This window comes from Canis lupus, chromosome 22 (assembly GCF_003254725.2).
Source record: "Canis lupus dingo isolate Sandy chromosome 22, ASM325472v2, whole genome shotgun sequence".
Classification (NCBI taxonomy): domain Eukaryota; kingdom Metazoa; phylum Chordata; class Mammalia; order Carnivora; family Canidae; genus Canis; species Canis lupus.
Window position 1 is genome coordinate 37538543 of NC_064264.1, and position 24662 is coordinate 37563204.

The 24662-nt window shown below is 34.3% G+C and overlaps 1 pseudogene; it reads left to right on the forward strand.

The window, feature by feature from the left end:
• Positions 1–1279: 1279 nt before the first annotated feature.
• On the forward strand, positions 1280–1417 carry LOC112656179 (small nucleolar RNA SNORA62/SNORA6 family; annotated as a pseudogene).
• Positions 1418–24662: the final 23245 nt, after the last annotated feature.

A 24662-nucleotide genomic window follows, 5' to 3' on the forward strand; every position in this document is an offset into this window, starting at 1 on the left:
GCTGTGACTTTAATACATGCCATCAGATAAGGTAGATATGCTGCTCATGAAGAAGCCTTCCTTTCATTCACTTTATTATATTTTTCCTTTCATTCTCTTTAGATGGTTGAATAGCTATAGAAGATTCCATGAACTTTTTAAAAAAAGGATAATAACCTAATTGCCTCCTGATTTCTACTATACCAATAAATACACAGTAAATAAGATATTTAAAAATACTTGTGAATGAGTTGTTCAGAAATATGCAAATTTGAAGTATAGTGACTAGAAGTTTCTTCTAAAACTAGGATCTCCGAATTCATAAACATTTGTACTACTTACCTGCTTTGTGACTCTTGAGCAAGCTACTTAACATCTTTATGTGAGCTTAAATTTCACCATCTCTAAAAAAATAGATGATAATAATATTGAAACACTGGTTTACTAATATAATTAAATAAAATGGGCTATGTAAGAGAACCTAACCCAGTTTCAAAACATGTTAACTATTTAATAAATATTGCTATAATAGCTGATCATATTAATGTTGTTTTGTTTTTATTGTTATAAAAAATCATCTGAGCATATCAATACACGCAGAAAAAGCTTTACTATACATGTCAAAATTCAATGGCATGTATAATAAAATCACCATCAAACTAACAATAGAGAATTTAGGCATTAGAGTTTGACACTTCCTCAATTTATCAGTAACATTACAAAAAAACCCTCTATAGCTAACATCATATTTAATTAAAGAAACTGGAAGCTTTCTAATAAATTTCAGGAACAACACAAAGATGTTCACTCACTGATCTTGTTTTTAAAGACCTTACTGGAAGGGCACCTGGATGGTCTGGTGGGTTACAGATCCAACTCTTGGTTTTGGTTCAAGTGGTGATCTCAGGGTCACGAGACTGAGCCCTGTATTGGCCTCCGCACTCAGTGCAGACTCTGCTTGCTCTCTCTCTCTCACTGCCCTTCCCCCCACTCTCTAAAATAAATAAGTAAATCTTTAAAAAAAAATCTTACTGGATGTCCTAGTTAGTGCTATTAGACAAGAAAAGGAAGAAAACTTACACTGACTGGAAGGAAGAAATAAAACTCTCTTTGTTCAGAGATGACAACTGTGTAGAAAATCCCAAACAATGAAAATACCCTGGAACAAATAAAGCAATAATAGCAGTATTACAGGATACAAAGTATATGTTAAAAAATTAATTTCTGTCTTATATGTTATCAATAAATAAGTTGACATCGAAGTTAAAAATACAGCACTAGTCACATTACCACAAAAAATACAGCACATTTTAGTCTCTGGCTGGTTGATGAACTCACAAGTGTAGATGGTGTGCTACATGAGGGGCAAGTCTTTTGCCAACATCACAAGGGTCTCTGGTTCAATGAGTGGTGTTTGACACTAATTCTTGCTATAACAAAATCTGTATAAAATATGTATGTGGAGGGATCCCTGGGTGGCGCAGCGGTTTAGCTCCTGCCTTTGGCCCAGGGCGTGATCCTGGAGACCCAGGATCGAATCCCACATCAGGCTCCCGGTGCACGGAGCCTGCTTCTTCCTCTGCCTGTGTTTCTGCGTCTCTCTCTCACTGTGTGCCTATCATTAAAAAAAAAAAAAAAAAAAAAATATGTATGTGGAAATCTGCAAAGTTCCAGAGAAAAAATAAAAAATAAAAGAAGCTCATAAAGTTAAAAAAATAAAGCAAGCAATTTGCATATTTAGTCTTTTCATAGAATAAATATTGTATGAGAAAATGAAATGAGAAACATAACTGATTTTTAGTATTCTACTTTAGAAAGCAAGAAAAACATTATTCTAGGTGAGACATGTGAAATGTACCTTTTATTATCACTACAATCTTCAATTTAATGTGTTCATACATTTCCTTTTTATTACAGAAATTAGCATTAGGAAACCACTTTTCTTTAATTACCAAGTAATGCCTCAGGTAAAAAGAATTACATTTCCTGTGATAAGAGTTCAATGGGGAAAAGAAAACATTTATGCTAATAACAGTTTAAGTCGTCAATTAGTAGTGCACTCACAGTCAGGAAAAATAGTTTTTAAGTCTTTAGCAAAAAATGAATCATCAACAAAATCAGCAACTAGAATTAGAATTAATTGCATCTATAGAGAAACATGTATTTGAATATTCAACTTGTTTCTCTTTTCTCCCTTCTCTTCCATATTCTTTCCAAGCCTAAAAATCAAATCCATTGAACCAGCCAATCATTAAAACTATTGTTTCTGATATTATTTATAGCAAAATAATTCAAAAGCCCATAGCTATAACTGATTTCTGTGAGACATTGAGCTGTTGCAATAAGGGACCACTATCTGAATATTGCTTCAGGCCAATCTTTAACAAGATTTCCCAAATAAAGAAAATAATGAAAGGAACTTTATTTAGACTCCATAGCAAGACATTCTACACATAGTTGTCACATACTAACGCTTTTTAAATTGAAGAATACATTATCAAGTATTCTGGCTGAGGCCAGTGGTTGACCCACAAGGTATTCAAATACTATTTTCTGTAAACTAAGATCTTTCCAAATATAATGGGAACTGTTAGAGAATGTTTAAGCCAGATGCCACTGGGGAAGGGAGCAGATATAAACAAACAAACAAACAAACAAACAATCTTTAATTTCTCCAGGTAATGATTTTCTTTTTTACTGATGCATTCTACTAGCAGTCATTATCTTGTAATTTTTCACTTGCAGAAGAAAAGTCTCATTTTACCCATAACAGTAATTTTTATTGATTGTGTTTCCAAACATAATGCTAAATAGTAGAAATGCACAGACCAGTAAAGACTAAAAGAAAACAAAACAAAACAAACAAAGCCCCCCACAAAAAACAAAAACAAAACAAAAACCCCTGCAGTATAAGAACTATAATGGGTCATAGACACAAATACACAATACAATGTGAGCTAATGGAAGCAATATGTCATATTGTTCAAGACATTTTAATATTTCACCAAACTGCCTGAATTGGAATCCTTACTCTGGCACTTAATAGTTATATGTGTTTCAGCAAGGGTATAACCTTTCTATGCCTTTGTTCCTCATTACAGTAATGGAAATAACTATTACTTCATAGAGATGTTGTGAATTAATAAAATAACACTCTAAAGTAAGTTTTAATAGCCCTTGGAGCATTGTAAGTGTTTATCTTTCATGATGCTTTGGTGTGAATATAACCAAAAACCTGTTAAAGCACAAGAGAAAATACGGAGGTAAGATGAGATTCAGGTTTGATTGAAATAATGATTCAATGATGAAGTAAAATATTTATTTTTTCTCTCTTTTCTTTATCCAAAGTTATACAGTTCTATTCATTGTAGAAGTGACAAAGGCAAAAGGATAGGGAGCCAAAAGTACCTGGAACTTAGAAGTGCATTGGTGATACACAATGGGAGTAGAAAGTATATGATAATACTAACTACTAATAATAGGCATTCAACCACAATGTCCATTATAGAAGACAGGTATAGAACACTAAAAATACATCAAAAAGGAGAAAGTATTGCACTGGTGTTTTGGGTAATAAATTGGAAACGTGTTCTCAAAATATGAACTGAGCTTTGAAGAAAGGTCTGAGAACACTAAAAATGATAGAATAAAGGAAAGATATGATAGTCAAAAATGTTAGAATATACAAAGTCATGTAGACCTTTGAAGCAATTATATCTTGTCTTTAAGTCATAAATTGGATATTTTAAAGAAAAGCTTAGCCATAAAAGTGTAACTGATAATTTCCTTTTTCTACTTATCCTAAGTAACAATTAGAATCAAATTGGCTTGGGGCACCTGGGTCTCTCAGTTGATTAAACTTCTGACTCATGATTTTGGCTCAGGTCATGATATCACGGCTCTGCATTCAGATTGTCTCCCTCCCTCTCTTTCTACTCCTCCTTAACCCCATGTTCTCTATCTCAAAAATAATAATTAGAAAAAATCTTTAAAAAGTTAAGAATCAAATTGCCTTCCCATTACATATTCTTGAAGCTCCAAGATTGTGCAATGCCAAATTATTTCTAATTCTCATTTTTACTATGTAGCCCACCTTTTCTGTTTAGTCAAGTATGTCATAATCACATTTTCAAGGTAATGTTAGTTAGTTAATGGAAGTTTGTCTCATTACAAAGTAAAGATAAGTTGTAATTTCTCCATTTTTTTCTATTTCTTTACTGCTTTAATTTTTCTTACACTTTCAATTCTATAAAGTCAAAAAAGGAAAGAAAAATTATAAATCGTCATGGTATTGGGGAGGCCAAAATGTTGGACTATTGTTTTCATTAAACCAAAATATTTTAATTGATTTATTTCAATCAATATTAATCTTATTTTAGTTATATTTCAGCATGTGATTTGCCCCCAAGTAATATGTATAGTAAAATACCTTACTATAATTTTGTAATCAAATAACTAAGTTTTAAATTCTTGTCTTGCAATTTATAAGTTGAGTAATGTTGGCTAAATGATTTAATCTTCCTGGGTCAGTTTCCTAAACTACTAATACATATAATAAAACTTTTCCTACCTGCCTTGCAGGATTAGTATGAGAAAATGAATTAAATAGTATAAGTGATTTTATTACGTCAATAGAATAAGAATACTTCAGAGGAATTCAATAAATATAATTCTAGAAGTTTAGATAAATATGAATGCATATTTCTTTTCTGGATGTAAAGTAACTCAGAAATTTTCAAGAAAGTAATTAGAAGACATTGCTGATCTGCTGCCATGGGTGGATGCAGATGTCTGTTCCTACAAGAAGCACGGCCATCTGTGTATACTGCAGCTTCATTGCTCTGTGACAACTTCCTGCTGAATGCAACACAGCTAAATCTAGAGCAAATTGAATAAGTATGTTTTCATTTTCAAGCATGTTAGTCATTTATTTTGCTGTCAGGAAATGTTTTTATTTGTTGTTGAGTTTCACATCACTAGTAATTTTATTGCACATTTAAGCAAGAAATCATTAGCCATTCTTCTATATGGTTGAATGTTTTAACAAACAAACTGAAACTTGGAAATCATGTCATATACTCTGAGTTATGTACTCTGAACAATTCCCAACCAAAGATATTCAAATGAGGATTTATTCATGCACAGAATTTATTACGTATAATGGCTTATACTTCAATATATATATGTTAAAATCTTAGTCCTTTGGAATTCTTATTTTATAAATAACCAATATAGTAAAGGAGTCTCAAAATATGTAAAGATTTCTGTAGAATTAGTTTTATATTGTGCAGGTAAGAATAGTAACATTTATAAAAGGTTAAATCTGTATTAATATACCTGTGAGTCAATCTTCCTTCTTTTACCCATGGAAACATGGTTCTGCTCTGGGATGCACCACACTTTATCTCCTTCTTGTTACTGACTCCCAAGGCCTTTCCAAGTATATGCTGTTAAAAGTCGAAGCATTTCAGGTTGGGAGGAAAATCAAACAGCTTACTCATGTCCACTTAAAACAAATCTCCCTGCGCTAAACAAGGCACTACTATTCACTGTCCTTCCGCATAGAAGCATGGCTCTCACACATACAGAATGATCATGGTTAATATCTTCAGGCTTTGTCCAATTAGTCTTCTATGAAATCCATGGTATTATTGCTTCCATGAGCTTTTGTTAAACCCTATTCTTCTATGGCTCACAAAAAAGTACTCTTGTCGTATTTCTTTTTTTGTTGTTGTTGTTTTGTTTTTAAAGATTTTAGTTATTCGTGAGAGACACGAAGAGAGAAAAGCAGAGACACAAGCAAAGGGAGAAACAGGCTCCATGTAGGAAGCCCGATGCAGGACTCAATCCCAGAACTCCAGGATCATGCCCTGAGCCAAAGGCAGATGCTCAACCGCTGAGCCACCCAGATGTCCCTCTTGTCATATTTCTTTTATCTATTCTTATATACTTTTTTTCATTCTGATGATATGACAGTTACTTTTCTGTGTCAATTGATTGGGCTAAGGGATGACACAATAGCTGTCCATCATTTCTGGCTATGTCTGTGTCAGAGATTAGCATTTGAATTAGTAGACTGAGTACAGAGATTCATCTTTACCAAAGTGGAGTTTGGGACAATCATCCAATCCACCAAAGACCAGAATAGAACAACAAGGTAGGGAAAAGGCAACTTTTATTATTCTCTTGAATTGGGATACCCATCTTTTCTTGACCTCTGACATCAGAACTTCTAGCTCTCAGGTTTTTGGATTCCTTTGTGCTTTAGATTTATACTAGTGCCTCTCATCTCTAAATTTTCACTCCTTTGGAATTGGGCAGAATTATACTTCCAGCTTTCTTTGTTCTCCAGCTTACGGATGGCAGATAGTGGAAGTTCTCAGCCTCCATAATCACAAGAGTCAACTGCATAAAAATCTCTCTCTTATATATCTATATCTACCCTATCTGTTCTGTTTCTCTGGAGAATGCTGACAATACAAATGTATTGTTGTCAGGTATCATAACCTTTGCATACTTTTTCTAGTTTCAAATACTTCATATATACAATTTCATGACACAACAGATTCCATGTTACGACCACTTTCCTAAACTTCAGCATTCTATTTGACATGGATTCCCCCTTTGAGTGGAGTGTCTTTAGAGTTTTTTTGCAGAGAATATAATACACTCTAGCTGGTTTGAGTAGAGTGAGATTTTCTAATTTTTACAGAGATGAAAGACTCCATCACTCAATATTCATCAGTTGATAAACCTTTTGGATTTTGTTTTAAATGATTTTCATATAGTTTTGCTCATATAAGTCATTGTAATTCTGATCTATAAAATCTATTCTTAGTCTTTTAATATACTTGCCAGATTGAGAACAAGTTTTACCTATCTCTGAAAAAACATTTGTATTTCAAAATTTATATATAACCATTATATTATTGGAAACACATGCACAAAAAATAGGTAGGCAGGACTTTTTTATACCCATGTACATTGGTGCATTTACGTTTCTTTTATTTTTCTTTTTCGTTTCTTTTAAAATGTAAGGAACACAACATATATCAGTTCTTTCAATTGTAAGAATTAGAAAGTATTCTATTCAGTAGCCAAACAAGTACCTTCAAGGCAAAAATTATCATAGGTTCAGACTTGCATGCAAAGTTACCTAAATATTATTATAACATTTAAAAAAAAAAACTATTCCTTTTAAAAAAAAAAAAACTACCCTGATCCCCACTTCTTTATCATAGTGAATTAGTAAATGACACTGCCATCTATAAAATTAATCAAGTTAGGGCACCTGGGTGACTCAGTGGTTGAGCGTTTGGCTTTGGCTCAGGTTGTAATCCTGAGGTGCTGGGATCTTCTGCATCAGAATACTTGCAAGGAGTCTGCTTCTCCTTCTGCCTATGTCTCTACCTCTCTCTCTCGCTCTGTCTCTCATGAACAAATAAATAAAACTTAAAAAATTAATCAAGTTAGAATGAATGATGATGATTATTCCTGGATATCTTCCTCTCCCCAAACCCTCATATTAATCATGGCATGCTCTTGTCAGTTCTGCCTGAAAACTCAATCTCAAGACCATGAGTAATCACCATGCAATCTAGCTTTCATGGAACAATCTGTCATATGATGGACAAAAGACAAAAGATACAACTAGAGGCAGCTAAAAATTCTGAAGGGCTTTAAATAATATACCTATTGGATAAGGTCTATTTTAAATGTGTATATATAAAGTGAGAAAATATATTTACAAGCATTTAAAATTAGCAAAGAACCAGACACTAACAAACAAAAAAACAAAAACCAGACTTGAAAAAGTTCCCAGGAGAACAAATAGAAATGAAAATATCATCTTTGGAATTAAAAAAAGCTATGGATAATTTCAATAAAAAAATAAACAAAGCTGAAGAATTTGATAAGAAGATAAATTATTGAAAGTACATGAAATGTAGAGCAGGAAAGAGGTGAAATGAATAAATGTTTTCCTTAAGTGCCCACTCTGCCCCTCTGCTCATCTTTTAAAATCTTCAATCTCTTAGTTCCATATGATATTTACCTGATACATCCTGTTTTTTAATTCTGTTTAGAAAGACACACTTAGCCTAGTTGTTTCCAATAATAGTAATATTATTAACAGAAAAATTAGGAATATAAAATATTCAGAGACATTCTAGCCTTCCATAACAACTTAACACCAAATAAATGTTCACATATATTGCCTACATGAGGACCACGTCAAAATGGCCGTTTTGAACCATGTTTTACTCAAATATGTATACTTTTTAAATTATACTTTAAAATTCTAGACTTATTTAGATTTATTCTTTTTGATTGAAAATGGAAACCAGTTTTTCAAAATAAAAATAAGATATTGTAAACTCAAATTCCAAATATTATTTGTTAGCATTTTAAAAAATTTGGTGATGATTTTATAATATACTCATGTTAGCTTAGTATCTAATTTCCTCACAACTTCTGTAAACTATGTAGTACTGTCAGCATTTATTAGGATGGTATATACATTTAGTTAACCATTTATTCAAAAGAGAGAATTGGAGCACCTGGATGACTCAATCAGTTAAGTGTCAGTTAACTCTTGACATTGGCTCAGGTCATGATCTCAGGGTCATAAGCTTGAGCCCTGCATCAGGCTCCACTCTGGGAATCTTTCCTGCTTAAGATTCTTTTTCTGTTTTCTCTGCAACACCCACTCCTTGCTCATGCTATTTCTCTCTCTAAAATAAATAAGTAAATAAATAAATAGGAGAATTAAGTTAATTATATACTTTTTTTCTTCATCAGATCCCTAAAATGGTAGAATTTAAATTTATTTAAAAGTATTTTTTTTTTCCTGGGACATTTGGGTGGCTCAGTGGTTAAGTGTCTGCCTTCAGCCCAGGGTGTGATCCTAGAGACCCGGGATTGAGCTCCCTGCATGGAGCCTGCTTCTCTCTCTGCCTCTGCCTGTGTTTCTGCCTCTCTCTCTCTGTGTCTCTCCTGAAAAAAATCGTAAAGTCTTTAAGAAAAAAGTATTTTTTCTTTCTAAATTTTAGCATATCGTGTATCCTTATATCAACTAAATATCAAAGGATTTATTAGAAAAAAACTGCCTCTTACAATTTTGGCAAGAAATGTTTTCGCAATTTTGCATAAATCTCTTTCTGAGAAACACTCTGAAAAGCAGAATTAAGGAGCAGGAAAGATTTTGTTAGCTTCTGACTTTCTTAGACCTGCGAAAATATGGTTAGCCCTATAATTGCCAACTCAGTTCCTGAATTAGGTGGGCTATAGATTTTGCATTATCAGCACTAAGTTCAACAATATTGCTATTTTTGTTCTATATAAAATTTATAAGCTATTGTCAATTAGATGTTCTTGAAAAACTCTAATACTCTTTTGCTACTTTGTATCACTGTTATGACTTTTGCTTTGTTTTCCTGATTAGCATTTTGTGTTTATATAGCTTGAAAGTAGCCTTAAACTTATGTCCATTTGGTTGGGCCTTTTGATAAGATAATTTAGTCAGTTCCTTTCCTGAAAACTTACTTTGCCAATTTTTTTTCCTTTCTTCTACTCGTACAGACAGCTGACTATGTCTTAGCTGGAATTGTTTCCTGGAACCACATCAACACATCCCCACTTGCTATGTATTCCCAAAACTTAAACACATTTCCATGTCCAACATCTTCTACTAGAACTCTTTGAATAGTTTTGTAACATGAAATTGAAAAGTTTAGTTTGCCACAGAATCTTTGGACAGAATATACAGTTCTAGACTACTGATACTTCCTTGGAGCCAGAGTCTATAAAAAATTCTGTATCTTTAATCTTGAACTTTCCAGTAGCTATATGTGATATCTGCCCTGGACCTTATGAATATTTCAATAAGTGAAGAAGAGGGCCACAATATTGACAAAAATGTCTAAAGTAAGAGGAAATGGAAACACTACAATGGATTTATTATGTAAGACCAGATAAGCTATCATCTGATTGTGTTGCCTTGGGGTGTCCAAAGAACACTCTTTTCATGAAAGATAATAAAGAATTCGCTGATAAGAGACATAGCAACATCTTTGAGAATCTTAATGATGGCTGTTCTCTGCATGATATGATTCTTAGTAGGAGGATAATGTTATGTACTACCTAATAATCAGTGGATATGGTGGGATTTTGAAAAGGCAGACCAAGTGGCAACAGGTCACCATCAGAGGCAAGGAGGGCAAAATTAATACATAATGGGTAGCATGACCTGATGTCTTTTAGGATAACTTGATTTTTAGGACTCTGTGATGACTAAATAGATCACGGTTTTCCTAGAAGAGAGATTGACAGCCAGATATTAAATTTGTATAATAAAAATGTTCAAGAGCTAGTGGGCAGATATGGTAATGGAAAAATGGGGTCCTTCTTCTGGTTGAGATCTAATATAGTTCAAAAATCTAAATATGTTCACAAATCCATAGTCCATTGTTTGAAAGTGTGGCCAGGTCCCCTTAAGGAAGAATCCTGTAATAGTATAGGACATGGAGGCATTTAACAACAGAATTGGTATAGACAAAGAAAAATGACAAGACTTTTCAAAGAAATGTTTCATACCTTTTGCAGACACTGGCATTAAAGAATAGGAAATGCCACAATAGTTCTTCAGTTAGAATGGGAGCTTATGGAGGCTACATTTTACCTAATTTATTTTTATAGTTGGGACAAATGGGTCACCTATACAACTTTGGATATTTCACCTAGGCCCAAATCTCAACATTTTATCAACATAGTAAATCTGTAGCCGTAATACATTCATGAGGACTTATAGTGATTAGTAACACTAATGAAGACCTGAAAGTTGCTCATGTAGCTGTGTCCATCATATCTCCCATTCAGTTGCCTGTCTGGTCTGTGCATTAGCCAGACAGATGAAGGTGTATATCTCTAAACCTAGCCAAGAATTGGCTCCAATAGTAGCTGCTTAGGTGGAATTGTTTCAGCCATGGTTATCTTTTACTGGAACAGAATAATGAAACTTTTGGCACTTGGTATGCTAGCAGTGAATTAGTGAATAATTACTTCTTGGTATTCTCCAGTAGGAAGAATCAAAAGTAAAAGCAACTAATGGTTTCCTGAAATGGGCAGCAATATACATTCATTATTTACATCAAAGCTGTTAATTCCTTTATTCTCTATAACAGCTTGGTCTGCAGGGACTTTGATCAACTTAGCCTTCCACCAGATTTTCCATGAGTCCAGTATATTGATCATGTCATGTTAATTGAATCCAGTGAATGGGGAATGTTAAATATCCTAAGTTAACTAAATTAATGTGTGTCAGAGGCTGATAGGTAGCTCAGCAGAACTTAAATGGCCCTTCACAATGATGAAATCTATAGGAGTCGAGTGGTCTGTGAGGTGCTAAGATATGCTTTTTATGATAAAGGGCAAATTTTTGCACCTTCTCAGCTCCAATATCCAAGAAAGAGGCACAATGCTTCATGAAGCATTTTGGATTTTGGAGCCTGCACTTATCACTTTTGGGACTACAAGTAGAACTGATTTAATTTATTGGGTAACTCTGAAGGTAGATGTTTTGAGTTGGATTCAAATGCTCTGTAGCAAATCAAGTGATATGTCTATAAAGAAGGCAGACATGTCACTTGATCCATATGGCCTAGCATATTTGATGATACTTGAGGCCTGCATAGTGGATAAGGATGCTGTGTAGTCATCAGAAACGCCTAATAGGAAAGTCATAGCATGAAACCCTAGGGTTCTAGAGAAAGGTAACAACTTTTGTAGCCAAGAATTTTTCCTCTCTTTAGTAAAGCTCCTGACATGTTACTAGGTTATAGTAATGACAATACGTAACTGAAACCCAAGCTATATATCCATCATCTCATAAAGTTGTGCAGGGCTAGTTGCAATTCATTATATGATGAAAATGTGCTTTAGAGATCAGGCTCAGAAAGAATCTGACCTTGGAGTAAATTATACAAATAGGTGGCTTGAACTCTCATGTCACTTTCCTCCATTCCTCTTCTTCAATTCATGTCTCTGGCCTCATTGAGAATTTCCTATGACCAACTAACAGAGTTAAAAAAACACAAAACAAAGCCTCGGCCTTGGTTAAGAGACGGGTTAGTATAGTATGTTGGCACTAATGAGAAGGAACTGCCATTTTACATCTCCTTTCATAAGTGTCACTAAAGGACAGTGGTCAAGAGAAATCCTTCCACAGAACAGTGGCCATCAAATTAATATGAAGGGAGAGACAACTTGAAGTACTGATGTATGCTGACTGTCAGGCATTGATAAGTAACTTGACCAGTTTGGCTAGCAGTCACTAGAGAAAACTACTAGGAGATCTGATCAAAGAAGTCTGGGGAAAGAGTTATGTAGATGGGCCTATAGGAATGGCTATAAAGAGTACATAAATATTGTTTGTCTCACATTAATTCCCAAAATAGAAATTTACATCCCCAAAATATCTCAAAACCCATGTAGACAGGAGTGGAGCAGTTCCATGGATGCAATTCATAATTCATATAGTCACATGTGGCCCCACACTCAGAACATTCCACATTTTGTTTAATACACTCCTATCACCTTAAAATTCATAGGGGTTTTTGAATGAGGCTTGTAGGTTTTCATTTTGCACTGGACCCTATAAATAATGTCAACTATCTCATACAGGTAACTTGCCCCATGGATCACAATTAGCCTCTATCATATGCAACTCCAGTATTTATCCAGTGGCCCTCATTACTAAAGTTGTGAGTTTGGCAGTGATAGAGTCTATTAATGGAATTCAAATCCCATTACCTTGTCATCAATGCTGATCTTGCTACTTGTACTTTAGAATATTCAATTAGATAGCAGCTAAAATTGCCAAATAATCTATACAATGCCAACTTAAATGTGTATTGTAAATAAGCAATAGGTTTTTTGTTTGTTCATTTTAGTATAAGTATGTGGAATATATTTATACTAAAAAATAAGCTGTATGTGTCAAATTCAAATTTGTGTATTCTACATTTTTATGTGTTAAATATGTCAATCCTTTCAGCGTTATGAACAAACACTAAGTATTCAACTGAATATGATTCTTTGGTGCACCATCCATTCCATTCACCTACCTGATATTAGGTTGATTAAATTAACCAATTATACCTTAGAAGTGAAAATTGCTGTCCTTATAGCAATCAATACATATTCTAGATATAGATTTTTTTCTTTCTTATCTGGAATGTTTCCATAGGTAGTTACCATTATCAGTGTTAACAGACTGCCTGATATATGAACATTTTATGCCACAGATGCACTCAGGTTAATGCACTGATTATATTTCAAAGTCAGTGAGACAATAGGCTCTTGAACACAGAAATCACTAATCTTACTATGTTACCCAGAACCAGGAGACAACTGGGATCACACCTCTCAATAAAATTTTAACAAGTTTTGACTTAGACTCTGTTTTAAAGAAAACTGTATAAAGGGGGCTGCTTTTATCTTTTTTGCTGAATTATAACTTTTTTTGAATTATGACATCACTGATGTTATTTTTTTACCCTCATTTCACTGTAAATGGTCCCCAAAGATTCCAATTACTTACTTATACGTAGCAATTATATGCCAGTGGTAGAATTTTAACACAATGTTGCTTCAGTGGCTAAGTATGCTATTTCTTCTACAGCTCATTCATATAATCATCATTATGCTTTATTATTAGCACAACATAAAACTATTAGAATTAGTGGTTAGAAAAAACAATTTCCCTACTCACCACTGTGTCCAGACATTTTATTTTATTTTAAGATTTTATTTATTTATTCATGAAAGAGAGAGAGAGAGAGAGAGAGAGAGAGAGAGAGAAGCAGGCTCCATGCAGGGAGCCCGACGTGGGACTCGATCCTAGTCTCCAGGATCACGCCCTGGGCTGAAGGCGGTACTAAACCGCTGAGCCACCCGAGGTGCCCCGTGTCCAGGCATTTTAACAAGAGTTAAGCTCCAACATGATCCAGAGAAACAATTTTGACTCCCATAGGAGATAATCTGCACTAAAGGATTTACTAAATCCTTCTAGTTTGTATCAGCTGACTTTGGAGAACTGCCATGGAAAAGTATTGTAAAAGGATTATACAGGAATGCCTGGGTGGCTCAGTAGTTGAGCGTCTGCCTTTGACCCACGGCATGAGCCTGGAGTCCCGGGATTGAGTCCTGCATTGGGCTCCTTGCATGGAGCCTGCTTCTCTCTCTGCCTATGTCTCTGGCTCTCTCTCTGTGCCTCTCATAAATAAGTAAATAAGTAAATAAGTAAGTAAATAAATAAATAAATAAATAAATAAATAAATAAAATCTTAATAAAAAGGATTATACAACATAGACAATATAAAGATGGATAGGATTGAATCTCTTTTTTTTTGTATATTTTTTATTGGAGTTCGATTTTCCAACATATAGTATAACACCCAGTGCTCATCCTGTCAAGTGCCCTCCTCAGTGCCCGTCACCCAGTCACCCCATTCCCCTGCCTACCTCCCCTTCCACTACCCTTTGTTCATTTCCCCGAGTTAGGAGTCTCTCATATTTTGTCACCGTCTCTGATTTTTCCTCCTCATTTTCTCTCCTTTTCCCTATAATCCATTTCACTATTTTTTATATTCCCTGTATGAGTGAAACCATATAATGATTGTCCTTCTTCAATTGACTTACTTCACTCAGCATAGTACCCTCCAGTTCCATCCACATCAAAACAAATGGTGGATATTCGTCATTTCTAATGGCTGAGTAATATTCCATTGCATATATAATCTATTGAATTGGGCATTTATAATTTAATGTGTTAACATGAGTTATTGTATCAAATGATTGGCTTCATTTATTAATTAAAGTCTAGATTCATTACTGGCCTATGTTTGGTCAATAGATGGAGGGGCTATACCACTGTAAATGAGTCTGAAAGGTTAGGGAAACAGTGTATTGAAGCGGGTTTTTTAATATGCAGCCTGCTCAGTCACTTCAGTCACCTCTGGATAGTGTAGATGAAATCAAATTTCAAAGGAAGGAAGGAAGGAAGGAAGGAAGGAAGGAAGGAAGGAAGGAATATAATTACAAGAAATAAAAGTTTGCCAGTTTCTTTATACTTGTTTTGTTATGTTCCGTTTCCTGTGCATCCCCTTACATCTTAGCAGCTATGAATACATTATATTGCATATATTACACTGATTATTATGTCACTACTCCCTCCTTCTTTCCCTGCAGTTCTCTCTTGAGTGATATGAAGAGCTCTGGAACTAGTAAATGTTACATTTTATATTTTAGTAGTGGCTTAATGATTTAATTGACATCATCTCATGGTGATTTAATAACTTATTAAAATTATATATACCCTCTATTCAATATGATTCCTTAATTTGGAGACAAGGAAGAAAATAAAAAGTTAAATGGCAAAGGCCAACTGTGCCCTTTCCTTTTGCATGTTTCCATATTCATTCTTTATCATTCTTTGTGCCCCAGGGGGCCAACCAACCATTGCAGACTGCATTACTGAGGCTCCCATAAGGACTGTCTTGTAGATATTTGGGCTAATGGCAGGCCACCTGAGGGATCAGAGGAAAGGAGGAGGGACAGAAAGGACCCTCCTTGCTATGGGCAGCACTCTTTGGCTGTGGCAATATCCACTTACCTCTGTAGCATCCCTTGCCTGACCATTTCTTTCTTTCTTTCTTTCTTTCTTTCTTTCTTTCTTTCTTTCTTTCTTTCTTTCTTTCTTTCTTTCTTCTTTCTTTCTTCTTTCTTTCTTTCTCTCTCTCTCTCTCTCTCTCTCTCTCTCTCACTGAGCTTCAGTGGCATAATTTTTCTCCTCTGTTGTTTTGTTTTGTTTTGTTTCCTGATGCAAGGTCTGTAATGGCATATTAGTATCTGCATACCTCAACACCCCTTGTCATTTTCCATAACCCTGTGCTTACTCCTGTAAACATTTCCTTTACTAAAGACTCTTGAAAAATCTGAGTGGAAATCTGTTTCCTTTTGGGACCTTGACTGATACTGTACTTGCCATTTTCAATAAGGTGTTTTGGGAATTGAATAGAAGCATGAGAGGCTGACAAGAATACAGAGATTATATGTTCTACACTTTGTAACCTTAACCCTGACCATGGGAAAGGTTTCTCATACTTTGAGCTCTTCAAAAGAAACTATATAAATCCAAGGCTTCTCCTTATAATTCGTGTTTTCTTTGAACTTGCTAAAGTTTAAATCCCTGCAGCAGTGCCAAGCAGGGGGCTCCAAATGGACCTCTGCAGTTTTAATAAAGGAACTGAAAAAGAAGACAAAAATAATGAACTAAAAGGCCCTGAAAAAATGACTCAGTTGTGAGATTCTGGGATGTTGGCAGGGAAAGAAAATCAGTATTAAAAAGGTAGTCACTAAAAAACTTAGAATTTATTTAAAAACTATAATCTTTTTGTGTGTTATTTTATTTTAGCTATTATTTGCTTGCAGTATTTATAAAAATTAGATTTATAGAAACATTTTCATTTGTTTTTTTTAACAACTTTTCAAATATCATAATGGGGATAACACTATGTTTTAAACTTGCACAATGACAACTGTAAAATGCAGTGTTCTAATCTCTGTAGGTGCCGAAATCACAAGAGCGGTAGGAGAAGCGTGTCATTATATATAAAGTAATAGAAATCCTGGCCTTATTATTTTTAAAACTTTGATCTATCTTGCCAAATAGGTTAATAAAATAAGAGACTCAGGTTGGATTTCTCTTCTAGTGAAAAGTCTAAAAAACAGAGTACGGTTGGACAATTCTGAATCAGTATAAGATTAAAGAGCTATCTGCAGCTTAAAGGCAAGTTTTATCCACATAAAGACCCACAGAGTGGTGATGGATGCCTGGCTTGCCATGTTACTGACATTTTGTGAAAGAAAGGATAATGACTATAGCATCTTAGTTGGATACTATTGGAAAAGTGAATTTTCTGGTAATTTTGCTCATAAGAGCAAAGCTATTAATCTTTCATTGAAATAACCTGTGTACAGAGCCATCCATAGGACCTGCCTGCAAACGGATATCAGCTTCATTTTTGTAATGACGCATGCATAGATACTGTGAAAACATAGGTCTATCTGAACTTTGAAGAATTAGAGTTAATCATGCAATATAATATCCTACCATAAAACTTCAATTTCAACTTTTGTTTCTCTCTATATTGTCCTGTATAATGAAAATCCTGACTTTGGGAAAAATGTTTTTCTACACATCCATAATTTCAAAAGCATCAAGAAGGAGTACCATGTGATACTAGCTTAATGATAGAGCACTGGTCAACTCATATTATTGTGATCTGAGATAAAAGACATTATCAGTCAAATACTATGTTCTATACCAGACTTATGTTGTGATTTTCTTATAAATCTTTACCTGACTTATGGGGGATTTTTTGTTTTGTTTTTAAAGATTTTATTTATTTATTGAGAGAGAGGAGATCCCAAATGAGGATGGGAGCCCAACACAGGGCTTGATCTCAGGATCATGATCTGAGCTAAAGGCAAATAATTAATTGATTGAGCACCCAGGCACCTTATGTTTTTTATTTGTGCTTTTTAAATTGTTTTAACCAATTTATACACAAAGATTTACAATACTGAAGGGTTACCATTCTTAACTCCTTTTCATGTTTTAAACTGTAACATATTTTGAGGGTTCTAAACTCCTAGTGCCTTCTTCATTCTATTTATTTTACTGAAATTTGGGTAACGAGAGATTGTCTTATCAAACTGCAGTATATATTCTTGCAAAGAGCTTCTTGAATCCATTTTCTTTATAATGATGAAAAGAATAGAAAAACACAAAAGAACACTTGAAGCTTCTCTCTCTCCCATTCCTGAACTTAAATTTAAAGCTTTACAGTTTGGGCTCTACCTTCAAATGTCTGTCTCTTCACAGATTTTAGAGTGTGGAACAATTTACCCTCATGTTCATCAATTATAAAATGCAGAAAATAATAGTATTAAAATAGTCAAGAGTAGGATAAATGATATAATGTATATAGAGTATTTAATACAGCCCCTGAAACATATTGTGGCACATTCAAAATATTCAAAATCATATTCAACATATTCAAAATCAGTGGCAAATCCCAAGAAGAAGCCCGTGTCTCCCAGAGCAAATGAAGGCACAAGAATCTCTTAAGTTCTTAAAAGAATACAGGCCAAATGTCCCCACTCATTATCTCACAGGATCCTTCAACCATCGGAATTCTTTCATACTTTTACTCCTCCTGATAACCTCCTCACCCTCAACCCCTACTCCTCGTGCACCTGCCCTCCTGGGTTGCCAGTCCTCAACCCCTGTTCTTTGTGCATCTACTCTCCTGGGATGCCAGTCCATGATGGTACGAGGGACTGAAATATATTAGTGACAGGAATATATACATGTATATATTTGCATTTTTCTCATTGCATAGTTTATCTACCATATCTACCTCTACCTCGTTCTGACAGGAAGATAGGTAGGCTATTAATCTGAAGCAGACAACTAACTTGAAATATGGGAGAGCATATTGTTTTTTATTTCCTTCTACCTGACACTTGAAGGCTGAAGAAAAACTTATCATATTGTAAAGTAATTATTTAAAGGACACAACATCAAGAGAAAAAGAAAATGGACTGAGACATTTGTAAAACAAATCATCTATTTTTTTTCCTTATATTTGTGATAAGGCTTAGCAGAAAGAAAGGGATAAAAGTAGAGGTGAGAAGAGAGTTTTATTTTCCTTCTTTCCTCCCTCCTTCCCTCTCTCTCTTGCTTTCTTGTTTTCTGTTTTCTCTCTCTCTCTCTCTCTCTCTCTCTTTCTCTCTCTCCCTCTCCCCACCCCCCCTCTCTCAAGTGAATAGAGGAAATAAATACAACTCCCAGTATCCACTGACCCACCAGGTTTCAACCCTCTGCTGCCACGTGCATATACATGAGGCCAAGGTTTCCTGTAGGGCCCGGTACCATTTCATCAGAATACCCTTGGAGAAAAAAAGCTAGAATTGCTGGTGAGACTAAGGCAGAGTTACATTTGGGCAAATATGGCCAACACAGCAATGTCTCTAATAAATGACAGAATTGGAAGGAGAGTATAAGAGATTTTTGATACGCTAGTCCTGCTTCAGCCACCCCAGGCATCTCTTGTTTCCTCAACATTGCCCAGCTACTTCCACAATTTTGATCTTTGCAATGACTATTCCTTGTGCTTGGAATGCTGTCTCTGAATGTTGGATGAATAGATGCTCATTAGCATTTGTGTTTCAGTTTTAGAAAGTATCCTCTGGCCTGTCCATTTAAGTATCCATTTTGTCTGTATGAAATCGTTCCACTTATTACTCATCATAGCACTCATCATTCTTATATTTATGTATTTTGCTTATTTTCTCTTTCCCTTAATGAAATGCTGCATATGAGCAATAGTCTCACTATCTTGTTTTCGCTACCATATCCCAGTCCTAGAGCAATATCTGGCATAAAATATTCTTTCAGTGAATATTTTCCAAATTGAATACGTAGAGGTATGTTCTTACAAGTTGTAAACAGATATAACTGTGAAGAAAAGGTAATCTTTGTCAACAGATCAACTTTGCCAACAGATAAGGCAGCTTTTAGCCACCTGGTTAACTACTAGATGATGTAGAGAACATTCAAGATTGGAGGGGAGTGAGATACATGGGTGAAGATATACGGGTCTCACCCAGTCTCCTGAAGAAAGGTCTGAAGAGATGGTATGTCAACATCAGGAGCCAGAGAGGAAACACTGGACCAGTGCGTAGTCTCCACTCCTCCCACAGATAGTATGTGGCTTTAATGAAGTCCATGGCAACTCTCTCCTAGTGCACTGATATGTAGGATAATTATGCTCTAGTAGTTTAAAAACGGGACCTAGAGGAACTTATGGAAAGACTCATGGACAACTTCTGAACTGTACTGGGACTGATTTGTTTATCCACAGTAAATAATTTTAAAATAATTTTGAAAATGCCTAGATTGCCTGAATATACATTTAAAAAATCAGATTATTATTGCCAACAGGGAAGAGTGGTGGGGAAATCAGACTTAGGAATTAATGTGAAATGCCTTAAGCTAGTTCCTTTCAAAAAAACCCTGAGGTTTATGGGTTCTTGTAAATGTTGTTTATCAGATATATGAATCAATTTCCCCCAATCTAAATTCATATTGATTTTCTAGGTCAGAAAATTAGACAGCCTTCCACATCTTTGCTATTTTCCAGTGGAAGTAATTTATGCCTTTCCCTGAGGAATTAGGAATAAGTAGACTAGTATATGGAATCATTCATACTTTTTTCATCATTTCCAGATACTTTTTTCTAGATGCTGTTGAAGAGAGTCTTCAAGGAATCCATATATTAATTAAAATATTGGAAAACTTTAAGATCTAATTTTATATAATTCATTCATTCATTATTTAAAGGTGTATATTCATTTCATTCAAGCAGGACTTTTTTCTTTTCACTTCTTATATGAGAAATAAAAACCAACTTTCAAGATTCTCTTACTACAGAACTTAACTCTATTTATGGTGGGGGAGGAGCTTTATTTTTTGCAACAGATGTTTTATTTTAATGCTAGGTTGTGAGTCTATCTTTAGTCTGACATAATGGTGCAGGAAACAATTATCCACAAATTGTTAAGATTACAAGAAAACAAGGCTGGTTGGCTTTAGTCAAACTTTCAAGCAGGATTGAATGACTTGGGGACACTGATGCCTCTGGATTCAGTAAAACCATTTACTTGATTTACCATAGCCCCTTTTCACTGCCAAACAGTGATTTTTATTTTTATTATCTTGGCTTTTACTTATCAGACACCTTGCTTAGACCCTCCTCTTGATCTTACCTTGGTTCCCAGTCATCCTCTTCAGCTTGATGGCATCTCATTTTGGATTTTAAAAGGTCCTAAAAGTATTCTTCTGTTTTGGGTATAGAATGGTAACTTGGACAAGACAAAATACTAACAGGTCTGGTTTGAACTTTGGCAAAGTTTAACTTTGACAAGTTTTGAAACCTCACTGTAAGTCATTAACCTACTTTCTTTAAATAATATAACAAACCATAATGATAGGATGTTTCACCTGAATAAATCTTAAAATTTAAAACATCCAGTGAAATTCACTTTTAGGGCATTTCTGCTGTTTATTTGTGGAAAATACACACACACACACACACACACACACACACACACACACCTAGAAAACCCCTAGAGTCTAATGCTTAATTAAAAGTTTCTATACACCCAGTCTATATTGTATGACCTAAATGCCAACAGTCTAACAGTCAAGTAATTCAGCTTTCTCAATAACATAATCAAGAAAATGGGAAATGAGTTCCTGTAACAGCAGAACTTAGCCAAAACAATTACTGAAGTAGATTTCCATAAATCGGTCGTTTAAAGGCATGGTTACAAGACTGCATTTGAGTCACTTTTATTATCCCAAACACATTAATATTGTTTAGAAGTAAATGTTTTTGTACTGTTATTTCTTGCTACTTTCCTTATAAGATATAAGGCTTATTTTTTTTTAAAAGTAGTTATTTTATATTTATTTATCCTAGAAAATAATGTTTACTTCCATTTTTATTTTTATTTGCTTTGTTCATTCATCTTAGTAACTGATAATTTCTAAAATGAACAGATTTTCAGAACAGAAGGCTTTTGGATATTTTCCAACCACACTCTCAATATTCAGTAACAACCAACTTGAAGAATTTTAGTGAAAAGGATTTTTCTATAGTTGGCAAGTTTATAGCTTTTTATTTTTATTTTTTAAAGATTTTATTTATTTATTTGAGAGAGAGCATGAGAGGGGCAGGGAGGGGTAGAAGGAGAGGGAGAAGCCGACCGTAGGTCTATCCTAGGACCCTGAGATCATGACCTGAGCTGGAGGCAGATACTTAACTGACTAAGTGCCCCTTATAGCTTTTTAATAAATGGTAATAATAATAATTGTAGTGATGTAACAATGAATCATTTTTGTTGGTTTAGATATTAGCACACCACTAGACATTTTGGAAATCCATATACAATTCTGAGTTAAGGAAAATAAATCTAGACATTTTGGAAATCTGTATACAATTCTGAGTTAAAGAAAGCATTCTCCATCAGGAGATATGCATTATAACCTACAGTACAATGTGGATTATAAAACTTTTATACAAAAGTCATGTGTCAACTTTAGCCATTTATGCCATTCTCTGAAGGTCTGCATCCTTTAATCATAAATTTCCAGTTTGGGGAGTTAATCCATATTCTACATTAGTGATTTTTTAAAAGATTTATTTATTTGAGAGAGAGAGAAAGAGCATGGGGAGACAGGCAGAGGGAGAAGGAGAGAAGCAGACTTCCTGTTGAAGACAGAGCCTATGCAGAGCTAGATCTCAAGACCCTGAGATCAAGACCTGAGCCAAAATCAGAAGTTGGATGCTTAACCAACTGAGCCACTTCTTTAGATTTTTGCAAGTACAAATGTTGTAAAATCACAAATGTAGAAGGGAGTCTCTCCTTCCTCCTTTATTCTCTTTCTTATTTTCTTTCATCTGTGAAAGAAATTCACGGATACATACCAGCATGAAGCACACAGTGCTTGGTAATAATGATGTTTATTGTTGCTACTGCAGCTATTATTGCTGTTGTCACTGTTTTCATTGCTTATTAAAAATAATTTTGACTAATCTAGATTGAAGAGCTAGCCTAGGTTATATTGCTGTTACTCTTTATTTTCAAAGAATATCCATTCTACTATTATTTGACAGGTTTAATTGATTTTATTAGTATTGCTACTACAGATATAATGTTCGTATTCATCATCATTAACCTAATCTTCAAATGATCTTTCTGCTTTTATTCCTTTTGTTTCTTCTATCATCATAACTTTATGTAATCTACTAGATTTCATTACATAAAAAATTAAGAACAGATATTCCTAGCCAACCGAAAGGTCTGTTTGCTAGCAGCAGAAATGTCAGAAGACTACTGATAGGGATGCTCATTCTTTTTAATCCTCCTCCCCTTTTTATCTGCAACTTCTCAAAAGAAAAATAATCTATTACCTATAGTTTTTCTTGATTTCTTAGGCTTCTCTGACTCCAATAAACAGTTGGCCTTCAAACTTTGGTTGCTATCTATAAACTCTTACTGTTACATTTATTTCCTGCATATTTTTAGATTTCATATGTATATACATGCCCATAGTGAATATTTTATAATACTAAGTACACACTAATTTAAAACTCCTCAGTTTGGGATTTATTATTCTTTGGGCATAAGTAATATTTCAGCATAGTTACTAATTCTGTCTCCCTCTCTCCTTGCTATGCCCCCTCTTTCCCTTCCTTCTTTGCTTCTCTCCTTCTTTCCTTCCATCCTTCCTCCTTCCCTTCCTTTCTTACTTCCTCTCTCTGTGATATAAATATCTTCTAGAATATTATAGAATTGTTTTGCTTTTATCCTGGAATATCCTGGAAACATTTCTTTTTTTTTTTTTTTTCCTTTGTTTTATGTTAAAGGGACACATAAAGGAGAACAGGAAGGAATGATTGGATGACTTCCCATATCTAAAAATCAAGGCTATAGGGGTTTATATGTAACCCATTATCTGTCACCACCCCTTTAAAATACTGGTAAATACCCTAATCTGAAACATAAAATTTTTATACAAGTTTATTTAGCTTATTACAAAAGGAAGGTTTCCGTGTCCTTCCCAAGAATATTTTAGAAGGCAACGAATATCAAAACAAGAAATCACTTGTGTGCTAAGAAATTCGTATTTTCTAAAATACTTTCACTTCTTTCCAGTCTTAAAGTAAGCATTGAATTTATGTTCTGGGATATTTTATGACTAAGGTAAACTTGGAAAGCCACATTATTCTTAAACATCTGAAAATATTTGCATTGGTAGCAATAAATTTGTATTTGTGCCATATGAAAATGAATACCAAGCAAAGTGATCATTTTTTAAATTTATTTTTTGTAGCAGGTTACTATAAACAGAAGTATTTATTTTAGTTAGTCTTTACTTTTACATGCTGTCTTAAAAAGTATTTAAATATATATCACTTAATTGAGAAGTTCCCTTTGAGCATTTGAAGGAAAAATATTTTGTATTATTTGATGTCCAAAAAGCAAAACTCTTCACTTTTAATGGATGTTTTTCATTTTTGCTGCTCCCTCTTCCTGTGTCTGCCACTGCCCCTGCTTGTTGCTCTCTCTTTGTCAAATAAATAAATAAAATCTTTAGGAAAAAAGGAAGAAATTTGTAGAAAAGATTAAGTGTTCTTTCTTTTTAAACCATAAATCAAGGTAATTTGGCTTATTCCTGTTTATACAGCTATAGTGCAACTTTCTTTAAATAATTGTTACAGTTATGAAATAAATTTCCCCCATACTTCACAAACATGACTAATCCCCAACCACTTTTACTTTCAATAACAGCCCAGTTAAAAACCCAGCTATGGTTTATAGGCCTCCATGACCTGGAAATTGCTTATGTCTATTTCTCATCCTCCATAATAATTGAAACTATCATCTTGATTATTGTTTCTAGATCCTGCAACACTATTTTTACTTAATTCATGTATAAGTTTTGAAAATATCTTTGTCCTCTACCTAGATAGTAATTTCTCCATTGTTTG